The sequence below is a fragment of the Oncorhynchus clarkii genome, chromosome 13 (assembly GCF_045791955.1).
Source record: "Oncorhynchus clarkii lewisi isolate Uvic-CL-2024 chromosome 13, UVic_Ocla_1.0, whole genome shotgun sequence".
In the NCBI taxonomy this organism is placed as follows: domain Eukaryota; kingdom Metazoa; phylum Chordata; class Actinopteri; order Salmoniformes; family Salmonidae; genus Oncorhynchus; species Oncorhynchus clarkii.
This window is the reverse complement of record NC_092159.1, coordinates 60,428,564-60,442,809: the sequence shown is the minus strand read 5'-3', so window position 1 is coordinate 60,442,809 and position 14,246 is coordinate 60,428,564.

Here is a 14,246-nt window from a genome sequence, read left to right as displayed (position 1 = left end):
GGTGGCGCTACAAAGTATTAACTTAAGGGGGCTGAATAATTTTGCACGCCCAATTTTTCAGTTTTTGATTTGTTAAAAAAGTTTGAAATATCCAATAAATGTCGTTCCACTTCATGATTGTGTCCCACTTGTTGTTGATTCTTCACAAAAAAATACAGTTTTATATCTTTATGTTTGAAGCCTGAAATGTGGCAAAAGGTCGCAAAGTTCAAGGGGGCCAAATACTTTCGCAAGGCACTGTACAGTGGGGAGAAGTATTTGATACACTGCCGATTTTGCAGGTTTTAGTACTTACAAAACATGTTTATTTAAAAAAAAATGTTTTACCTTTATTTAACTAGGCAAGTCAGTTAAGAACAAATTCTTATTTTCAATGACGGCCTAGGAACTGGTTAACTGCCTGTTCAGGGGCAGAATGACAGATTTGTACCTTGTCAGCTCGGGGGTTTGAACTTGCAACCTTCCGGTTACTAGTCCAACGCTCTAACCACTAGGCTACCCTGCCGCCCAGGGTAGCCTTCAACTGTGAGAGACGGAATCCAGAAAATCCAGAAAATCACATTGTATGATTTTTAAGTAATTCATTTGCATTTTATTGCATGACATAAGTATTTGATACATCAGAAAAGCAGAACTTAATATTTGGTACAGAAACCTTTGTTTGCAATTACAGAGATCATACGTTTCCTGTAGTTCTTGACCAAGTTTGCACACACTGCGCAGGGATTTTGGCCCACTCCTCCATACAGACCTTCTCCAGATCCTTCACGTTCCGGGGCTGTCGCTGGGCAATACGGACTTTCAGCTCCCTCCAAAGATTTTCTATCGGGTTCAGGTCTGGAGACTGGCTAGGCCACTCCAGGACCTTGAGATGCTTCTTACGGAGCCACTCCTTAGTTGCTCTGGCTGTGTGTTTCATGTCGTTGTCATGCTGACCCAGCCACAACCCATCTTCAATGCTTTTACTGAGGGAAGTAGGTTGATGGCCAAGATCTCGCGATACATGGCCCCATCCATCCTCCCCTCAATACGGTGCAGTCGTCCTGTCCCCTTTGCAGAAAAGCATCCCCAAAGAATGATGTTTCCACCTCCATGCTTCACGGTTGGGATGGTGTTCTTGTGGTTGTACTCATCCTTATTCTTCCTCCAAACACGGCAAGTGGAGTTTAGACCAAAAAGCTCTATTTTTGTCTCATCGGACCACATGACCTTCTCCCATTCCTCCTCTGGATCATCCAGATGGTCATTGGCAAACTTCAGACGGGCCTGGACATGCGCTGGTTTGAGCAGGGGGACCTTGCGTGCGCTGCAGGATTTTAATCCATGACGGCGTAGTGTGTTCCTAATGGTTTTCTTTGAGACTGTGGTCCCAGCTCTCTTCAGGTCATTGACCAGGTCCTGCCGTGTAGTTCTGGGCTGATCCCTCACCTTCCTCATGATCATTGATGCCCCACGAGGTGAGATCTTGCATGGAGCCCCAGACCGAGGGTGATTGACCGTCATCTTGAACTTCTTCCATTTTCTAATAATTGCGCCAACAGTTGTTGCCTTCTCACCAAGCTGCTTGCCTATTGTCCTGTAGCCCATCCCAGCCTTGTGCAGGTCTACAATTTTATCCCTGATGTCCTTACACAGCTCTCTGGTCTTGGCCATTGTGGAGAGGTTGGAGTCTATTTGATTGAGTGTGTGGACAGGTGTCTTTTATACAGGTAACGAGTTCAAACAGGTGCAGTTAATACAGGTAATGAGTGGAGAACAGGCGAGCTTCTTAAAGAAAAACTAACAGGTCTGTGAGAGCCAGAATTCTTACTGGTTGGTAGGTGGTCAAATACTTATGTCATGCAATAGAATGCAAATGAATTACTTAAAAATCATACAATGTGATTTTCTGGATTTTTTTATTTTTGTCTCACAGTTGAAGTGTACCTATGATAAACATTACAGACCTCTACATGCTTTGTAAGTAGGAAAACCTGTAAAAGCGTCAGTGTATCAAATACTTGTTCTCCCCACTGTAGTTGAACTCACTAAAGAGGAACAATGGGTTCATATTGAAGATGCACATGCTCATCCCCAGAATCTTTTCATGTGGCTATTTTCAAAGGATAAAGCTAAGAACATTAACAACTTCATAGTTAAGGACACTTTAACAATATGGAAGAAAATGAATCAGATTCTATAAGAACCAATATCACTGCCATAAAATTGGAAAGCTTTTCAGAATTCATCTGTAGATTGGTCCACATGGAAAACTGAAGGTACCATAAACGAACAGGAAATACATTTATTTCCGTTACAGAATTTACATTTGGACTGAACAATGTCAAAAGTTTCAAATACATGCAACTTAAAAGTTTCATATCACAACATTTCAATTTGAAACAATCTTCACATCAGGGCAACCTTGAGGGAATCTTATTTGAGTCATAAAAAGATGTTCATATGATAGGTAAGATATACAAAACCTTGCAGAGATCATATCCAACTGACAGTCTCTTAAATATAAACTGTTGGAACCAAGACTTAAAAAGACCTGATGTTGGCACAATATGGAGGGAAAGTTGGAGTAGAACTAACAAAATGATAGTTAATGAAAATGTACGCTTGGTCCGGTATAAACTAATCTATAGAATGCATTATACAGAAGTCACACATTTAACAGGACAATGGCAGAGAGAGAGAGAGAGAGAGAGAGAGGTGGGGGTAGAGAGAGAGAGGAGAACAAACACATGCCATCTGCCACACAATGCATGTCACGGTCATATTAAAACTTCATCACAGGAACAGCATGGCAGACCGCTGTACATTAACCCCAATGACAACAGAGAACAGACAGAACAAAACAACAGGTGAGTTGAAGAAGAAGTGGAGGAACAAGAAAAATAAGAGAGAGGAGGAGGAGGAGGAGGAGGGGAAAGAGGAGGAAGAGGTAGAAGAAAGATATTCAAATCCATTCAGTGTAATACTATCATCCATCTGGTTATCTGACTTGTACGCATCGTCTCAGCACACAGCGGTGGGCTGTCATCAGTGGCTTCTCCCCAGTACATGAAGGCACAGGATTAGCTTTTTCCAAGACAGATGCAAATTCACCATGGGAGCAAGAATAGCATCAAATCTGGGCCTGTTAATAGTTGAGAGAGAGAGAGACTTCCAAGTCCTAATGTTCCCTCAGAAGTAGCATTATCTCACCAGCCCAACCTGCATCTCAGCACAAACCAGAAAAAAACACAGACACAAACACACACACACACACAGCAAACACACACACGCGTGCAGGCACGTACACACACAAAGCTTTAAAAGCTATGGCAATCCTTGGATGGAATTAGAGAAATGTGGTTTAGTAAAGCTTATCAACTGACTCCCTGGTGAAAGAAACAACCAAGAGGCACGCTGTTTTATTTTGATCTACCTTATCTTTTCTGTGTGTCTCTGTGAACATGACGTTTAGATATGGTGCGCTTGAAGTCCTTCCTCAAAGTGGGATCTGGGCACGACATTGCGTGGCGCGAAGTGGTGGCTTCCTGATGTTTCCCTCGCCGCTCTCCCACTGGGCAGCGGACGGAATCACAACCCAGAGACGACCGTTGGAAATGACATGTGATCAGCCCATATACATGTTCTGTTCACTTTGAGGATGAAAAAAAACAGCACAACAGAGAGACGAGCGATAGCTTTAGTTTCCTGGTTTTGTCTAAGTGTTTGATGATAAAGTTATAGCTGTGCATTGCGCATTCCTTGACTAATCAGGTGCAGGACCACTCACAGCTGCTGATGATGTTTTCATACCGTGATATCATGACAAGTACATTATAGCACACTGGGCAGAGAATTCAACATATATTCCAAGTTGGTTAAACTTGATTTCATTTAAATGACGTGGAAACAACATTGATTCAACCAGTGTGTGCCCAGGATGTGTGTGTGTGCATGTGCCCCAACATGTATTCACCTCATGTCCTTAACCATGCTGTTCCTGTTCTATCTTTTCTCCACCTCCAAACAGACAGATTGTTCTGCTGACTGAAGATGAAAGAGAGAGATACAGAAAGAGACAGAGACTGACAGAGAGAAAGAGATGGAGAGGGAGAGAGAGAAACACACATATATATATATATATGAGAGGCATAGAGAGAGAGAGAGAGGGAGAGAGAGAGAGAGAGAGAGAGAGAGGGAGAGGGAGAGGGAGAGGGAGGAGAGAGAGAGAGAGAGAGAGAGAGAGAGAGGGGTGCGGTGGAGAGGAGAGAGGCAGCAGCTCTCAGCAGAAACAGGAAGGAGACTGCTCTCTCTTTATGGCCTGCTAGCTCTCAGAGATAAGGAGAGAAACACCAAAAGGAACAGAGAGAGAGGGAGAGAGAGAAGGGGGAGCGAAAGAAAGAGAAAGAGAGAGAGGGCGAGAGATAGAAAGAGAGAGAGAGAGAGAGAGAGAGAGAGAGAGAGAGCGAGCGAGGGAGAGGGCAGCTGGACAATGGGGTGTGAGGGGGAGGGAGAGGGGGGGATAGAGGGGAACGAGGTGACGGTCATCTCAATAAGCATAGAGTGAAGTTAGTTAAAGAAACAACTACAAGCCAACTTTATCTCTCTCTCTCTCTATTACCCATGTCCCTCTCTCTGATGCTGAGGAATTTGTGCCTGACTTTCACAGCTTTATCTCAACAGAGGAGTTATAAAGAAATGAGCTTGCAGCCACTTTTCCTCTGATGTCAGAAATACACAGGCGAAGGATTGGGAGTAGAGAGGGATCAAAGAGAGATTGGGCCTGGCTGTGATGGAGTTACTGCAGACAGAGACAGAGAGAGAGAGAGAGAGAGAGAGAGAGAGAGAGAGAGAGAGAGAGAGATTTACAAACAGCCAATAGACCTCTCCCACATCAGTTTCTTTTTTAGCGACAAAACCATCATGAACTTCATCTATTCATGAGTAACAATGTAGTCTTAATGTCTTAATGTCTTAAATGCATTTTACACAATTAAATAGTTAATAAGTTGAATGGAACTTTTGGAAAACGTGTATACAGGGAATGGATTTTCCATGACCATGCCTTTAAAGTTTCTAACAAAAAAGTTGTTTACCAGATCATAAATGAAAGATTCCGTCTTTCTCCGAGGGGAAAAGTTGAGCTGAAAAAGAGACGTCATGTTCAGACCAGCTCCTTACAACCCGCATCAAAGGAACATCCTGCTTTTATAACGCCTGGCTGCCTTCCAAGTAGCACCCGATTCCCTTTAATGCACTACTTCTGACCAGGGCCCATCCACAGCCCTATGGGCCCTGGTCAAAAGTAGTGCCCTACATACGCAATAGGGTGGCATTTCGGACGTAGACCATGATATACAAACTTGCCAACTGCTATGCAGTTTGTGTGGCTAGCATGATGGTTTTTAATGGTAGATGCTATAGTGTCGTGGCGCAGACAGTCTTTAGTGGGTTCAGCTACAGTGGTGAGACCGTAGAGGAGGATACAGCTGGGTTTAAATGAGGGTTTAAATCTTAACAAGAGGGGAAAGAGACAGACGTGGAGGAAGAGAGGGCATGGCAGAGCTATACATCTTACACCCTTTCACTCACACACACACACACACCGACACACACGTGTACACACACACATCAAGAACACGCACACGCACGCACACACACACACACACACACACACACACACACACACACACACACAGACAGGGAAACTGGCCTTGAGCCCTCTGTCCCAAGCTCGCCAGCTGTCTGGGCTCACCCAGGCACAGCAGCAGTCTTCCTATCTGCTCAGCATTAGGACCCTGGCTGGCTGCTTTAAAGCCCAAGCCCTTTGAAGTGACACCAAAGTCAGACACTAGTATCTCTCATCTCCCATCTCCCTTTTAACACGGCAGCACCGACATTTCAGCCCTTCTTCGCCCCTTTTCATGCTGCTGCCTTTGAATTGATCCTCTTTTAAATACTAATTTTAACTTCTTCAAGGCAAAGCAAAGCATCGTGGTTAAGATTCTTCCGCTTCACGTATTCCTTTTCAGCCAAATAACAAGCGCTCAAAGGTAGCCGAGGTTCAGAGAGCTCTGAGAACAGTAAGAGTCACGCAGGGCTCTGATCTTCTGTGTCAGAGTCCTGCTAAACGCTGTGTTGTCCCTTTGAAGGCTTCACATTCTGGCTTTCATCTAGCGGATAACAACATCTCAATTGGTGTGTTGGTTCATTGCTTAGGATAAACCAAGATATCAAACGACTTCGGAACCTGTTGCTAGAATATCTCTATATGGGGAAACTATAACAAAATATGACATTACACAGGCTTTATGAATGATTTAGGAAGCATCTATGGAGGGCTCATAAAGGCTTTATGAATGATTTAGGAAGCATCTATGGAGGGCTCATAAAGGCTTTATGAATGATTTAGGAAGCATCTATGGAGGGCTCATAAAGGCTTTATGAATGATTTAGGAAGCATCTATGGAGGGCTCATAAAGGCTTTATGAATGATTTAGGAAGCATCTATGGAGGGCTCATAAAGGCTTTATGAAGGCTTCATAATGCCTTTATTGGTTGATAACCTGAGGTTGAAAACATCAACAGATGAAAACATCTCTTGCTAGTCTTTGTGATCCTGCAGTTTCTGTCTTTCCCGACCAACGCTCATTTTCCTGTTTTCTGGGTGAAACATTTCACGGTTCAGCAGATCAAACACTCTCATAAGCTCAGGGTTTGTTTATTCCTACCCACACCCACCGAGAGAGAGAGATATGCAAGCAGCACTGCTCATTTTCCACATTTGCCTCAACCCTTCCTCTTTCACCCTACTCACTATAACATTCTCCTCTCTCTGAACAGCCTGTCATTTTAAACACCTCCCTCTCCCTTTTTTCTTCACATATTTGTACCTGCTTTTGGGACTTTCCCCAATCCCTCTCCCTCCCTCCATCCTTCCCAAACCACTTCTCCCTTCCTCTACGCTTTCCTAACCCCTTCTCCCTCCCTCCCTCCCTGCACCCTTTCCTAACCCCTTCTCCCTCCCTCCCTCTCTCCATCCTTCCCAAACCACTTCTCCCTTCCTCCACCCTTTCCTAACCCCTTCTCCCTCCCTCCCTCCCTGCACCCTTTCCTAACCCCTTCTCCCTCCCTCCCTCTCTCCATCCTTCCCAAACCACTTCTCCCTTCCTCCACCCTTCCCTAACCCATTCTCCCACCCTCCCCCCCTCCACCCTTTCCTAACCCCTTCTCCCTCCCTCCCCTTCTCCCTCCCCCCTTCCCTAACCCCTTCTCCCTCCCTCCCCCTCCACCGTTCCATAACCCCTTCTCCCTCCCTCCCTCCAACCGTCCCTAACCCCTTCTCCCTCCCTCCCTCCAACCGTCCCTAACCACTTCTCCCTCCCTCCCTCCCTCCCTCCCTCCACCCGTCCCTAACCCCTTCTCTCTCCCTCCCTCGAACCGTCCCTAACCCCTTCTCCCTCCCTCCCTCCCTCCCTCCCTCCCTCCTTCCCTAACCCCTTCTCCCTCCCTCTTTTCTCGGTGTGTACCTGTATCCCCTCCCCAGTCACCCCTCAACCCTTTTCCTGCCCCTCCCCTCGCCTCTATCCGTAAACACAGTATACACTACTTTAAACCCCATCTCTCTCTCTCTGTGAGAAGGTCTGGTGCAGGTTGAGGTGATGTGTGTGATCTCTAGCCAGGACCATTCCTTTCCCAGGCAGACAGGCAGGGGGTTGCTGGGCAGGCACGTCTGACTTAGATCTGAGACCTGCTATCCTCCCTCTCTCTCTCTCTCTCTCTCTCTCCCCCCCCCTCTCTCTCTCGTCTCCCACCTTTCGTCTCCCACCTCCCACCCCTCTCCCCCCTCTCTCTCTCTCTCTCTCGTCTCCCGCCTCTCCCCCCTCTCTCTCTTCCTCTCCTTTAAAGGAGGCAGTGGAGGAGGATGGAAGGATGGAGGGATGACAACACCAGGGGAATGCTGACAGACCAGCGGTTAGAACACTGTATCCCAGCTTATTAACACTCAATACCAAACAGCCTCCTCCATAACTCCTAGGGTAACCTCTCCCTCACACACCAAGCCAGGGGGACAGATGTATTCTCCCTCAGCTTCAGGTTAGTGCACTATGGGACCATGGAGATCAATATACTGCATTCTGCAGTCATTAACTTGACAGAAGAAAAGGCTCCATCAACACCATTTGCAGCACCAGTGTCAGTGTAACAGCACCACATAGTACTCCACAACGATCTCCACTGTAAATATGCCTCTGTAAGAGCAGGAGTACTGTCTGTCCTTCAACATCATGCAGAGCCCTGGGCCACAGTCTGTTACCTATCAGTTACAGCCAATGGGACTTGGCTGTACAAATATACAGAATTGAAATATACACTGAGTGTACAAAACGTTAGGAACACCTTGAAGCGCACCCGCTTTTGCCCTCAGAACAGCCTCAATTGGTCTGGGCATTGACTCTACAAGGTGTCGAAAGCGTTCCACAGGGATGCTGGTTCCTGTTGACTCCAACGCTTCCAATAGTTGTTTCAAGTTGGCTGGATGTCCTTATGGTGGTGGACCATTCTTGATACACACGGGAAACTGCTGAGTGTGAAAAACCCAGCAGTGTTGCAGTTCTTGACACAAACCGGTGTGCCTGGCACCTATTACCATATCCTGTTCAATGGCACTTCAATGTTTTGTCTTGCCCATTCACCCTCTGAGTGACAGACATACACAATCCATGTCTCAGTTGTCCCAAGGCTTGAATCCTTATTTAACCTCTCCTCCCCTTCATCTACACTGATTGAAGTGTATTTAACAGGTGACATCAATAAGGGATCATATCTTTCACCTGGATTCACCTGGTCAGTCTGTGCCATGGAAAGAGCAGGGGTTCCTAATGTTTTGTACAGTGTATATGTGCGTACTATACCATGATAAAAAGGGTTTCAGTCCTGGTCTTTGCCCTTCTGATTTGAGATTGGAGAGGGTTGGTTGATGTATTTGTTATACTGTGTGTTGTGTTTCTGTCTGTTGTTGAGTGGGTGGGAGAAAGAGCAACATACTGTTTAATAATCAGGAGGATGTTTAGATTGCAGACGCACATTGGAGCGAACAAACCTAGTCTCCATGTCTTGACTCTCCAAACGCGACCCATGTATCTCTCTCTCTCTTTGTCTCGTTCTCTACCACTCTCTATCCTCTCTCTATTCTCTCTCTCTCTCTCTCTCTCTCTCTATCCCCTCTCTCTTTTGCTCTCTCGCTCTCTCTCTATTCTCTCTCTCTCTCTATCCCCCCTCTCTCTCTCTATCCTCTCTCTCTCTCTATCCCCTCTCTCTCTATCCTCTCTCTCTCTCTCTCTGTAACGATTGTCGTCCTCCTCTGAGGAGGAGTAGGAAATATCGGACCAATGCGCAGCGTGGTAAGTGTTCATGTTGTTTATTATAACCGGAACACTGAAACAAAAACAAAAGTGGAACAAAACACAACAGTTCTGTCAGGTACTCACACAAAACAGAAAACAATCACCCACAACTCAAAATGGGAAAACAGGCTACCTAAGTATGGCTCTCAATCAGAGACAACGATAGACAGCTGCCTCTGATTGGGAACCATACCAGGCCAAACACATAGAAAAAGAAAACATAGACCTACAACATAGAATACCCACCCACATCACAACCTGACCAAACTAAAAATAGAAACATACAAAGCAATCTACGGTCAGGGCGTGACACTCTCTTATCCTCCCCATACCTAGTCCACCTCCACCCCACTCTACCCCTCCCCAACCCCCCGATCCCCCGGTTGCCTCTGCCTGGGAAACATGGAAGCACAGAGATCCAAAAACACGTGGTTAGCCATAAAACTTCACATGCACTCTCTGTCCCCCCCCCCCCCCCCCATCCCCCTGCCTCTGCCTGGGAAACATGGAAGCACAGAGATCCAAAAACACGTGGTTAGCCATAAAACTTCACATGCACTCTCTGCCCCCCCCCCCCCCCCCAACACATATCCCCACAAGAGCAGGCATGAGACAGTGAGACAGTAAGACAATGAGACGAGAGGAAGAGGCAGAGGGACAACAATCAAGGCTGTCTCTGTGGTGGAGAGAAACTAACAGAGGAACAATAGAGACAATGATGGAGAAAGGAAGAGAGAGAGAGAGAAGTAACTGCAGGCTACCATTCCACCAGGGGTCCTGAACAATGACTATCCTGTTGCTCTCTACGGGGCATCACTAGCTTACCCCACTGAAACATTAGACAAGCGTAAACATACCAGGACAATGGTCCTCGGTCTCCACTGTCTCATTCAAAGGTGTCTTTTTGCTCCTGCCGTTGGCTGGGTGTAGAGGAGATATCCCACCTCGCCATGTGTCCTCAGTACCCACTCCATATGTAGCCTATCTGTTTCTGTGTATCGTGTTCCTGAACGTCAAAACCCTGTCTTCTGTGCTACCCAAAGCATTTATGAGATAGGGAATCTCCTCAGATCAGTGACTTGTGATGGGGAACAAGAAATAGAATTCCCTTTTTTCCAGTGTCATTTCAGAGCCTACGACAATGCACGTCTTCCAGTGTTCTGGGTACATACCATTAAGTTACCAAGACAAATAGTAATCTATCTGATGTCTGCTTCCCAGAGTCATAGATGTACAGTGCCTCGGAAAGCATTCAGACCCCTTGACTTTTTCCACATTTTATTCCGTTACAGCCTCATTCTAAAATGGATTAAATATGGAGTAAAAATCCTCGACAATCTACACACAAAATCCCATAATGACGAAGCGAAAACAGGTTTTTTCAAATGTATTAAATATAAAAAACAGAAATAATTTATTTACATAAATATTCAGACCCTTTGCTATCAGACTCAAAATTGAGCTCAGGTGCATCCTGTTTCCATTGATTATCTTTGAGATGTTTCTACAACTTGATTGGAGTCCACCTGTGGTAAAGTCAATTGATTGGACATGATTTGGAAAGGCACACACCTGTCTATATGAGGACACACAGTTGACAGTGCATGTCAGAGCAAAAACCAAGCCATGAGGTCAAAGGAATTGTCCATAGACCTCCGAGACAGGATTGTGTCGAGGCACAGATCTGGGGAAGGGTACAAAAACATTTTTGCAGGATTGAAGGTCCCCAAGAACACAGTGGCCTGCATCATTCTTAAATGGAAGATGTTTGGAACCACCAAGACTCTTCCTAGAGCTGACGGCCCGGTCAAACTGAGCAACCGGGGGAGAAGGGCCTTGGTCAGGGAGGTGACAAAGAACCTGATGGTCACTCTGACCGAGCTCTAGAGTTCCTTTGTGGAGATGGGAGAACCTTCCAGAAAGACAACCATCTCTGCAGCACTTGACCAATCAGGCCTTTATAGTAGAGTGGCCAGACGGAAGCTACTCCTCAGTAAAAGGCACATGACAGCCCGCTTGGAGTTTACCAAAAGGCACCTAAAGACTCTCAGACAATGAGAAACAAGATTATCTGGTCTGATGAAACCAAGATTAAACTCTATTGGCCTGAATGCCAAGCATCATGCCTGGAGGAAACCTGGCACCAGCCCTACGGTGAAGCATGGTTGTGGCAGCATCATGCTGTGGGGATGTTTTTCAGTGGCAGGGACTGTGAGACTAGGCAGGATCGAGGGGAAGATGAACAGAGAAAAGTACAGAGAGATCCTTGATGAAAACCTGCTCCAGAGCGCTCAGGACCTCAGACTGGGGAGAAGGTTCACCTTCCAACAGGACAACAATCCTAAGCACACAGCCAAGACAATGCAGGAGTGGCTTCGGGACAAGTCTCTGAATGTCCTTGAGTGGCTCAGCCAGAGCCCGGACTTGAAACCAATCAAACATCTCTGGAGAGACCAGAAAATAGCTGTGCAGCAACTCTCCCCTTCCAACCTCACAGGGGATCTGCAGAGAAGAATGGGAGAAACTCCCCAAATACAGGTGTGCCAAGTTTGGAGCGTCATACCCAATAAGAATCGAGGCAGTAATCACTGCCAAAGGTGCTTCAACAAAGTACCGAGTAAAGGGTCTGAATACTTATGTAAATGTGATATTACCGTTTAAAAATATATAAATTAGCAAAAATTAAAAAAAGATTTTTGCTTTGTCTTTATTGGGTATTGTGTGTAGATTGATGACGGGAAAAAACTATTGAATCAATTTTAGATTAAGGCTGTAACATAACAAAATGTGGAAAAATTCAAGGGGTCTGAATACCTTCCGAAGGCACTGTGTGCCTATAGATAGCTGCTTCTAATGGGATTCTGCTTGAGGTCATTCTACTTTAATCTGGATATATGTGTGACGTTTTTGTTCCACTCAGTCAGTTGAACAGTAAGACTAAAATTGAAGAGTCGGTCTGAAATAATAAGCCTAAACCCTAAACTGTTTTTGATTGATACCTTTCTGCTCCTCTGGCCCTAGCAGCCGTCATTCATGAGGGGTGTGTTTGTGTGTGTGTGTGTGTGTGTATTTATGTATGTGTGTGGTGAGTGTGTTACATCAGAAGACCGGAGCGTATAAGTACCTAGTCATGTGATTGGTCACATGCCAGGGTTCTGTTACCACAGCGGCGCCTGGCAGTGGTCCAGACCAGGCCCGGGGTCCTGACCACAGTCCCACGGTCGTCTAGGGAGATGCCTGAGTGGAGCGCTGATCTGCAGACTCAGAGCACAACTCAGGCAGACACAAAATGACGGGGTTCAGGAGCCAAATTGGGGGACTCGCTCCCTCACATCCGTCTGAGGCGCGGTGGGGAATGGAGGAGGGAGGAGGGGGTTGGTTGGGGAGAGAAGGGGGTTGAGGATGGTGATGACAGACAGTGAGCAGAACTGTGTCTCACTACTGGGCTGGGCTGTGTTCTACTGTGTTGTGCTTTGTAATGTTGTGCTTTCTAATATTGTGTTGAACTTTGCGATGTGCTTTCTCTACTGTCCTGTATGGACCACCTGATGAAGACCTTCACTGTTGAAACCATGTTTGTCTGAGATTCCCTATAAAAACGCCACTTCCATACAGCTACGACTGGAATGTCTTTGTTTGTAGCAGATTATGAGAATTTACGCAGCAGGTCAGGAAAATGAACGTAGCAGGTTAGGAGAATGAACGCAGCAGGTCAGGAAAATGAACGTAGCAGGTCAGGAGAATGAACGCAGCAGGTCAGGAAAATGAACGTAGCAGGTTAGGAGAATGAACGTAGCAGGTTAGGAAAATGAATGTAGCAGGTCAGGAAAATGAACGTAGCAGGTCAGGAGAATGAACGTAGCAGGTTAGGAGAATGAACGTAGCAGGTCAGGAGAATGAACGCAGCAGGTCAGGAAAATGAACGTAGCAGGTTAGGAGAATGAACGTAGCAGGTTAGGAAAATGAATGTAGCAGGTCAGGAAAATGAACGTAGCAGGTCAGGAGAATGAACGTAGCAGGTTAAGAGAATTAGGTTAAGGTTAGGAAAAGGGTTAGCAAATATGCTCTCCTAACCTGCTACGGAAAGTCACTTAGCTGTATTGAAGTGGCGTGTTTTTAGGCAGCCCCGTTTGTCTCTATGACGACAATACAATTTCTGTATTGATACAATACAATTTCTGTATCTCGAGGCCTCACTTCCTGTTTAGTACTGTTGTCGTGCCAACAGTCTTTGATCTCTCCTGTGAAAGGCAACACAAGGAGCAGATTAACAGATGCTAGGTATCTGTGGAGGAATAACAACAGAGTGAGAGAGAGATGTGGACAGTCCGGGCTCAGGAGACAGAGATATCAGATAGGCACACAGGCTGGCCAAGTCATTATGAATGTGTATTGGTAAGAAACACCCAGTGATGCAGTGATAATGATCACTGTCACTATTCATTCCCATGGACAGGGAATCAAGCACAGTATGGGAGAATGTAAGGGAAGAATTTAAATGCAAACAAATGTGTTGATTTGATGGATGATGATAAGAGGAGGATGAGGCGGAGATGGAAAAGGACGAGGAAGTGATGGAGGAGGAGGAGGATGAGGAAGAAGTGGAGATGGAAAAGGAGGAGGAAGAGGAGGAAGAGGAGATGGAAGAAGAAGAGATGGGGGAGGATGAGGAGGAGACGGAGGAGAAGGAGGAAGAGATGGAGGATGAAGAAGAAGAGGAGATGGAAGAGGAGGATGATGATCTGGTTGAAATGGCTATGACCTTCTGATTGAACAGATTTGGGTGTTGGGTTAAGGAATGAAGCATGCATGTCCTATACTTGAAAGAACACCACCATCACACCAACTGTCCTCCAATGT